This window comes from Sinohyriopsis cumingii, chromosome 11 (genome assembly GCF_028554795.1).
Source record: "Sinohyriopsis cumingii isolate HCF-2022 chromosome 11, ASM2855479v2, whole genome shotgun sequence".
Taxonomy (NCBI): Eukaryota; Metazoa; Mollusca; class Bivalvia; order Unionida; family Unionidae; genus Sinohyriopsis; species Sinohyriopsis cumingii.
The window spans coordinates 87,761,661-87,770,801 of NC_142971.1; positions in this window are offsets into that span (position 1 = coordinate 87,761,661).

The following is a 9,141-nucleotide window of genomic DNA, read 5'->3' on the forward strand; positions in this document are numbered from 1 at the left end:
TAGAGTGTTTACCTTTGGTCACATTATTTTCGTACGAGTCATGATCTTGTTGCCCTTAGACTTTTTGCTCAGTTATCATTTTAGCAGTGTCTTCAAGTTATAAACTACTGGATAACAGATGTTTACTTTCCAACGTGCGAAATACAAAATAATTTTAGCATTGCAATACATTCATCTGTTAATACGTTGCTGACGTGCAAAAAGGTCCCAGCTTCACATTTATCTTAAAGTTAGTAAATTTCATCCGCTCTCAATCATCGTTTCTTCAGAGACCATTTTAATTTAATGATTGTACATGTTTATTATATATAAAGTGTTTTGCATTTGTTTGCTCCATTTCGCATCAATCTTTTGTACCACTGTACAACTGATTGTACTTTCCGTGAACGCTGTCTCTGTAAGATTGCAATCCAATATTGATTGTATTCCTTATTTATGTATTCTCATATCAATTACTATTAATTGTCAAATGAAAATCCCACAAGAAAAATTGCACCTTTAACATTTGTATTTTACACTCTGTGGAATGTGTACAGGTTTTTCTTCACGTTTACGTTTTCATCCATAAAAAGGCGTAGTTGATATAGCGTTCATTTGGCACAGTTGATGTACCTTTTAAGTACGAACTGTCCCTGTATCAAAGTTTATGCTAGTTTCATGACCAATTATCTTCTTAGTGATCTCACAGTCCAGTTTGGAGTATCCTATACTGTAGTTATATTTTTCAGTGTTTTACGTTAAGATGTAATTTGAGTCAAGTTCATATTTTGAATGGTATCTCTAATTTTATAATATAATTTATTGCCCTGTTGTGACATTGTATAGATTGTAATCTCCTTGACCCATTTATCCTGTGTATTATTTCGTTGCTTACTGGTACTTTATGGGTGTATTTTCTTTTTTTTTTTCCTTTTTTTTTTCTTCTCATTTTTCTGTGTTCTAATCAGTACAAATTCACATACCATGCACGTTGTTGTCAAGTGACCGAATAGGTTGATCTATAGTTTTACCTGTTTACTTCATTTCTTTCTTTAACCGCTGCCGAGTCTTTTAGTCTATGATGTATTGTATTGTAGCCATCGATTAGTTTATAAGGTAAAACATTTGCCGATTTTTTGTTTTATCTTAAATTATATTTTTTAGGGTTCTTTAAACATTTCTACTACAGACGCTTTTCCCTCTCAGTTAGTTGAGAAGTAGTCAATGTTTTTCTTTTTTTTCAAACAAATCCTTAACATTCTTTATTATAAAAACTCTTTTCCCTCATCAAAATGTATGTTTTCAGATATTCGCTCTTAAGAAATTTCTTTTAAATACACTGTGTATGTCGTCTCCATTTTCGATTTTACTTTTCAGCCTAGACGTATTTTGCTAAGACATCTACAACTGTTAAAATGTATTTGTATCCATTGTTGTCTGTTGTATGTGTGGATCTCAAGAAGGTGCCGCTGGTCATCCCAGTAAATAACATTGGCCCTTCTGTATGGAGATTCTTCTCACTTGCTCATGAAATCTATCAGTAGATTAATCTGTAAATAAATCCTTTACTCCGGTGTGTTTTCTTTTCTTTCCGACTTGATTAATGTATTGTCACTACTGATTAACATTTCAATGTGTGTTAGAAGAAAATAGACTTTCAAAATTGTAGTAAAAATGTCTTAACTTGCTGTTTTCTTTTGTCAGTCCTTTCAAACGAAATTAAAACATACACAGTATACCCCTTTCCTGATAGATTCTATTTAACTTTTGTCGTTCATTTACGGAGGCGGGCTCCTCCATGATCATTTCCACTCTTTTGACCATTTGGACAGTCTGGTATAGTGCAACGACGCCCTTAGTAAGACGGGTGGCTAATTGGGTTTGGCTGGCGTTATCTAGGGAATGATCTACCTCGATGTTATAGCCCGGTGGGAGTGGATCGATAGAGCATCAACAGAGAACTAAACAAGACTATTGGGAAAAAATAATGCAATACGAGCCTCCTTGGACAAGAAAAATAACAAATTTAATCAATAATAATTAATAGTGGTAACTCCAATTCAATCTAAGTTATGTCAACAGAATTTAGTAGAAGTGTCTACTTTGGACTTATTTCACCATACAAACGAGTTGTGAAAAGAACGCAAAGTCCACGACTGGTTGCATCACCTTCCTCTCGTGGCCCGTGTATCACGTCTTCCTATTCTCTAGTCTTCCTTTTCTGAACGCTTCATCTCTTCCTGGACTTTCTAATCTTTTATTCTGAACACGTCGTCTATTTCCGGACTTCCGATTTCGGACTGTCCCGTCTCTTCCAGAAAGCTGTTTCCTTTAAGGACAAAATTACCCATAAATCTCTATACGTATCACTTCCTATACGTACATAAAATTCCATCACTTACGTTGCTCAGAAGCATCACTAGTTTTCCGAACACTGCATAAATTCTGACCTAATTCGATAGATCATCACTCTCGCTTCACAGCGACCGACATAAATTAACACTTGAGCGGTGTATCTAACATTACCGTATCTCTTTACCTTCGCTACCAAATGCTCGATTACTGTTTCATAAAATTAACAAAATTCTAATTAACAGCATCCCTAACCTACAAGATTATTTAAACATTACAAAATCAGATATAAATATGTGATTATCGTTAACTCATAATAGTCAATATCGTCCTAACAGACAAAGCAAATTATTTCATATAACCCTATGAAATCCTACACATATGAAAATTTGGAACGCATGCAATCCGTCAGTTCTATCAATGAACTAGTAACTGTAACATTAAAGAGATAAATTGCATAACAGCTCTTGCATCAACAGATTTCCATGAAATTGAATAAACGATACATAATATGGATCCTAGTCATATCAAACATAATTGCACAAAACAAACAATCAAAAAACATTTACATGAAAATTAAAATTGCGTATCTAAATGCTGTTTTTACCCCAGAAATTATGCGTCCTAGCACTAAAACCGCTCTTTTCTTACAAGACAGCCATCTGGTCGCCTTTTCTTGTCTAACGAAGAAAGTACTATTTTTTAGGCTTCCTCTGTGCCAAACTTCTCCTCTCACATGAATTTCGGACTAAAGAATTTCGACCAAGGTCATCACTTTAAATTCACACTACTTCCAAAGTGTACGCTTTAATTTACTCTGACTAATCGTACGCAGCGGTTCCTAAATTTTCCCAAGATAATCATTTCTTTCGTCAGATTACGGATAGCCTAGAATATCTGGCATACGTTGCAATCAACTTCCCTGTAAACAAAATGACTATTTGACATGGGTTCCTATCAAACGGTTATGGTTGACAGCTCAGATGTTTACTTTTCTCAGGACAGCTTTGCGATGCCCCGGTCAAATCTCATTGACTCGTAGATGTTAGACTTTCACGTTTATCACTGACAGGGGGTTGGGGTAAGAATTAAGGTCGAAGTGACCATTGACAAAGATTTTTCTGTTCTTAAATGTGATAAATTTGTAATGCTCAATGCATTCAACTTTAATGTTCAATACTCATTCAAAATTCGACACTGTATATATAGTAATTGTTATAATTTATAATTTATGAAATAATTTATGTTATAATTTATGAAATAATTAAGTGTGACTTGTCTGTTAATGTTTCGGTTGTGGTACCAATTACGGTTTGCATTATTGACCTAGATGACGTAATAAAGCTATCAAACCCCCACAGAAGAAGATATTGGAATTGTGAAAAGAGATGAATTATGCTCCATAATTATACAACTGAACAAACTTATGCATTTTTATTTTGTTGTCAAATAAGATTTTGTGGCATAATTTAAAAAAATTTTGGGGAAAATCGGAAAATTTAATTTTGTTTGGAAAAATAAAATTCAGTGAAAATATATCGTTTCCACAGTGAATTCCTTCCTCCCATTGTTGATCCGTATGATGAGTCAAATGAGTGTATTACGTAGTGTGTGAAAGGGTTCACTACTGGTTCTATTAGAAGGGTTTTGTAGTGAGTTTTATATTAGCATTTATTTTGCTAAAAGAATGTACGAAGTCCATATTGTGGTTGTATTTAAGCACTGTAACGTAAATAATTTACAAATTGGTACAAGCAAAAAAAATGCAAACAAATGGTTTTCTTTACATTAATATCGTACGTTTGAACGAAACCTAAACGTGTCAAATATTCCAGACGTGTCGCCTGCTTACTTAACGTGAATGGGTTTTAGTCATGCGTAAATCTTGTGACCTAAACAAATCAAGCGTCATTAAATATTTGTTATGTAAACCATACTTTTACTCTCGACACTCAGTGGATATAGGAATATGTAAAGCAGGCATGTTACCCTCGAAACTCAATGAATATGTCTTATGTAAAGCAGGCATGTTACTCTTGACACTTAGTAAAAATTCTCTTGTAAAAAGCAGGCGTGTTACTCTCGAAACTCAGTAAATATGTCTTATGTAAAGCAGGCATGTTACTCTCGACACTCAGTAAAAATTCTCTTGTAAAAAGCAGGCGTGTTACTCTCGAAACTCAGTAAATATGTCTGTTGTAAACCAGCCTATTACTCTCGAAACCTTTCTTACGCAGGTGGAACAATAACCTATCAATCAATCAATTAAAATGATGAACAGATATGTGCATCAGATTTTTGTACGAGACCTAATCTCACTTGACCTGTGTTAAGAACATTAAGATGGTATAAAGTTGGGATTATATCACTTACTAATTATCAGTGAATTATATTTTTGTTTAACGTTCAGTACAATAGATGAAGGCTAAATAATACTTCCATGAAATTTTAATAAAGGCAGTTTGTGATAAACATTAGGATTTGCAATGTTTTCTAAAGGGTATAAAACTCCTGTCACGCTTCCAACATTAAGCTTGTGTCCCTTATTTACGAGGGACTTTATACAATACAATGCAAAGATTTAGTATAAATTGAATGGAAGATACCACACACGAACAACAATCTTGAACAAATAAAAAGACGGGGATAGTTATTTTAAGAAAAGAAATCTAAATGAATTTTATGGATAGCCGCGTTGCAAACAGGTTAAGCCATAGCTAATAATGAATACGTAAATGGAGCGTAGAGTCTATATGGATACGTAGGTAGGTTGGATAAAAGGCATGTCACACGTGGAGAGAATGATTGAGAAGTATACTCTATCCAATAAATAGGAGAGAAAGCGGTTTAAACAGTTCTACGTGAAACTTATATACCTGCTTCTTCGACTGTTTCTAGAATCTTGTTACGTTTTTTTCTAAACTGAATCATTTTGATTTTTCTCCATTAAAGTTTTATTAAAAATATGGAAAGAAAGTTTCTATGTTCCTAACACTTACTATGGAAGAATGCTCAATCCGTGCACTCTTGTATGTGAGCATGGAGGGCAAATATCTACATTATTATATGCATATAGTTTTATTGTTATTATGTGCCTTATATTCTATCCTGCATCATTCGTTTTACATTTTCTGCTAGTTCTTTCTCGTATATTCGAATTTGTATTATTCTATTCTGCATTTCCTATGTGCGTAAGATGCATATTGTTGACGGCATCTTTATATTTGCCAATATCTATTATTGAGTTTTTTAGGTATGATATCATAATGTTTTAATTTCGTGTCTTCAGATTCCATTTGATTAATTTGTATGTGCCTTTTTAATAGTAAACACGATAACATTCCTAATTGTGTCTTTCCTGCTCTAAAATTTCTCATCGCAATTAACTGATCTCATCTTACAATACACTGCTAAGTATTACACATGTAAAACGTTCATATACTGAAAGTTACGATGTAGCGCAATAAAAGCTGCAAGTTTGCTGATAACATCACAGAAGATGCAATAGATTAATATCGCATTTGAGAACAGAGGGTGTCGTGATAACCGAATGAAAATAGCAGGCGGATAAGTATAATGCACGCTCTGATGATAGATGACTGAACTTTACATCCGACCTTTTATGCGTCACTCGACAGGAACGAAGCATTTGCTGAGTAATAAGACAGTACAAATGCTTCCATCTTTCAGGGTATTTTTTATTTTTATTTTTTTAATTTTTTTAAATGAATACTCCTTCAGCTCGTCACAAAAGAGTTTACATAAACAAAACACTGTTTAAGCGAGGAATGTTTCGGACCTAAGTATTCAGTGTGTTCTATAAACAGAAACGCCCAAAAGAAAAAAAACAAACAATATTTGTTTCTAAAGTAATTGAAAATGATGATTAGGGCGGGGTTTGGAAGGGTGCAAATGCATTTGCGATGTTGCAGATAGGTATAACTAATTGTCACAATATAGCAGCTAACCAAAACATACTATTGGTTTTAAGAGGACTTATCGTGGGACGATATTTCCTGCAGTCTTTGAGAATACGGCCATTTTTGTTGCAGCCATAGCATACAACTTCGGTTTTTTTTTTATCAGGGGTACCTTTATCTACCCCTTGGGTCGTTCCTCGACCACGGATCTAATCACGGCTGGAATTATCAGCCCCTAGCTTCCCACCATTTTTACCATTCCGCTTATGAGGTGCCAAACCATTAGCTCTTCTAAATTCAGTGACGCTGGGTCTATCCATAACACATCAGGTGGTTGTACGAGTGTTTGCATTCTCATATCACTCAGCCATTACACTGATATCTTCTAAGGTCGCGAAATCACGCTCCGCTAAAAATACAATCAGTTCTTTCCAATATATATTGAGGACATGTTCTTTCAAGATCTCTTCCCGTATGCCTTCATAAGTGAGCGCGGTGCCTGTCATTTTATTCCGTTTATCGAAAAGCACGCCTATGCGAGTATGAAATTGAGCGTGTGCCTCCCTTGTTCGCTTAGACGACTCTCTGAAACGTTTGCGAAAACTTTCAGCCGACAACTCTTAGTACCTTAACAGGGTTTCTTGAGAGCATCGTAATCATATACTTCAGTCGGTGCCATATTATGATAGACATCCTTGGCAGCTCTTTGCAGAATTGCAGAGATATTAAATGTCCCACTGGTCTTTGGGTATATAATGGATTAAAGTTAACTTTTCAAACTGAGTTAGAAAGTTATCGATGATTTCGTTTCTGTCGTTATACATCGGCATTGTTATCTGGACGGTACGTCTATCCTCTGATCATTTGCTTGTAGGTCCTGAATGTTCATTCAGTTCTTCGCCCCTCTTAGATTCCGCTTCGATCCTTAGTCTCTCTTTGGCTAACGTATGTTCTCTCTCCTTGACTCTTTCTTCGGCCTGCAATCTGACTAACTCGATTACTCTTTGTTTTTCTTTCTCCTAGGATTGTCTGATTCTTTTTCCTCGGCTTGTCTAATTCTTTCTTTTTCCTTGGCTTTCTCCAATTCTTTCTTTCTCTACTGCCTGCTGTTCCCTGTATTTCCTGAGACGCTGCTCTACAAGTTCCGCTAATTGGGTCCCTTCATCACCTAATTCGTTATTACCAGTAGACTTAAACTACTTCACCAACTGCCTATCAGTTGCTATTCTAGTCTACTCGAATGTATCACCAACCAAGTTACTTACCGTAAGTATTTACTAACTCTTACTGCCTTACAGAAAATAGCTTCCTTAAGAATACTTATCCGTATTCTATTCCAATAAAGTCTTAACCAACGGATTTACTAAATTACTCCAAAGCAACCTAACAGCGTTTGGCAGTACAGAAATCCGAATTTTCTCCAAATTCAGCTTGTTCGTACCAACAATGTACAATTCAGGCAACGATAACACTATCAGAGTAGTTCAGGTACGGAATCTTAATTTCTTACAATACATTAAAGAAAGAGCAAATAATGGAATGCACTAACTAAAGAATGCATAGATATTGACTCGATTCACTCTCGCAATTCCTTGCTTAAATATTTGCCAAATTTGTCACTGCTATAGTACTCTACTTTCTATGCAATATCCTACTCAGCCTTTGTCAATCACACCGTTAAAAATATCCCAGACAATAGACCCACTTTGTAACGTCGCCCTCTTAATAAGAGAGGTGGTTAATTGGGATTGGCTGCCATTATCTAGGGGATGATCTTCCTAGATTGTATAGCCCAATGGGAGTGGATAGATAGAATATTGTTACGAATTTTACATGAATACAAATATACTAGCTTCATATCGAGATGGGTAGTTTGAGACTATGTTAAGTAAGATGGCGCTCTACAGTTTTCTATTTTGCATAGTTAGGATTTTAAAGAAAAAGAATTTCCCCGGCTTTCCTCACTGGTTATACTGACTATATCTTAGGTATAATTCAAAGAACCTTTAATTGCTTTTATTTTGGTGTATGATTGATGGGTGTAATATGGGTTATAGAGTACACAGCTTGGCCGTACTCCAGATGTGCACCTTTCAAAAAAGTGCTAGCTCCACTTGGTCATTTTCACTTCCTGAACTTCGGAGGTAAATTCTATTTTAAAAAAGAGCCGATAACTTGTTTCACATTTTATATATTTGGTAATTCATTCATTGTACTTTCAGAAGTTGTTATTGTCTAGTCTGGCAAAATTCATCTTCCCTATTTTAATAGCTGCTATGGATAGTGTACTTTAGACTAATTCAGGTTGATTTTTTAGCACAAGGGAGCAGTCATTTTAGTTAGCAGTGTGTTTAAATCAGCACAATTTCCAAAAGTACAATATCCAAAGAACTATCATCCACATTACATTAATGTAGCATAGAGGTATGGCAACATTCTCTCCATTGTGCATGTTTTAAATGCAAACAACTTCACCTTACATACGTCACTCTCTCAAAAGTACATAATAACTGGTGAGCGCCTCCTAAGATGGTTTGTCAACGAATGTTCTGTATCATTTATATTTCGCACAACGTTCCATGTATTTTACGATGTCCGCCATCTTTGTTTTGGAGGCAATTTATGTACTGGAGGCACCTCCAGTGTGTCATATCAATGGTTTACATTGTTTAAATGCTGCAAATCACACATATACTAGTTTCATGTACAGATGGATATTCTGATACTATGTTAAGTTCGGTGTGATACAAAATAAATGTTCTGTATTGATATTATGTACAACGTTAAATGTATTTCACGATGTCCGCCATCTTTGTTTGGGAGGCATTAGATCCACCTCACATTTCCACTACACGGTGTGTGCAATCATTACTGAAGACCAATACACCGT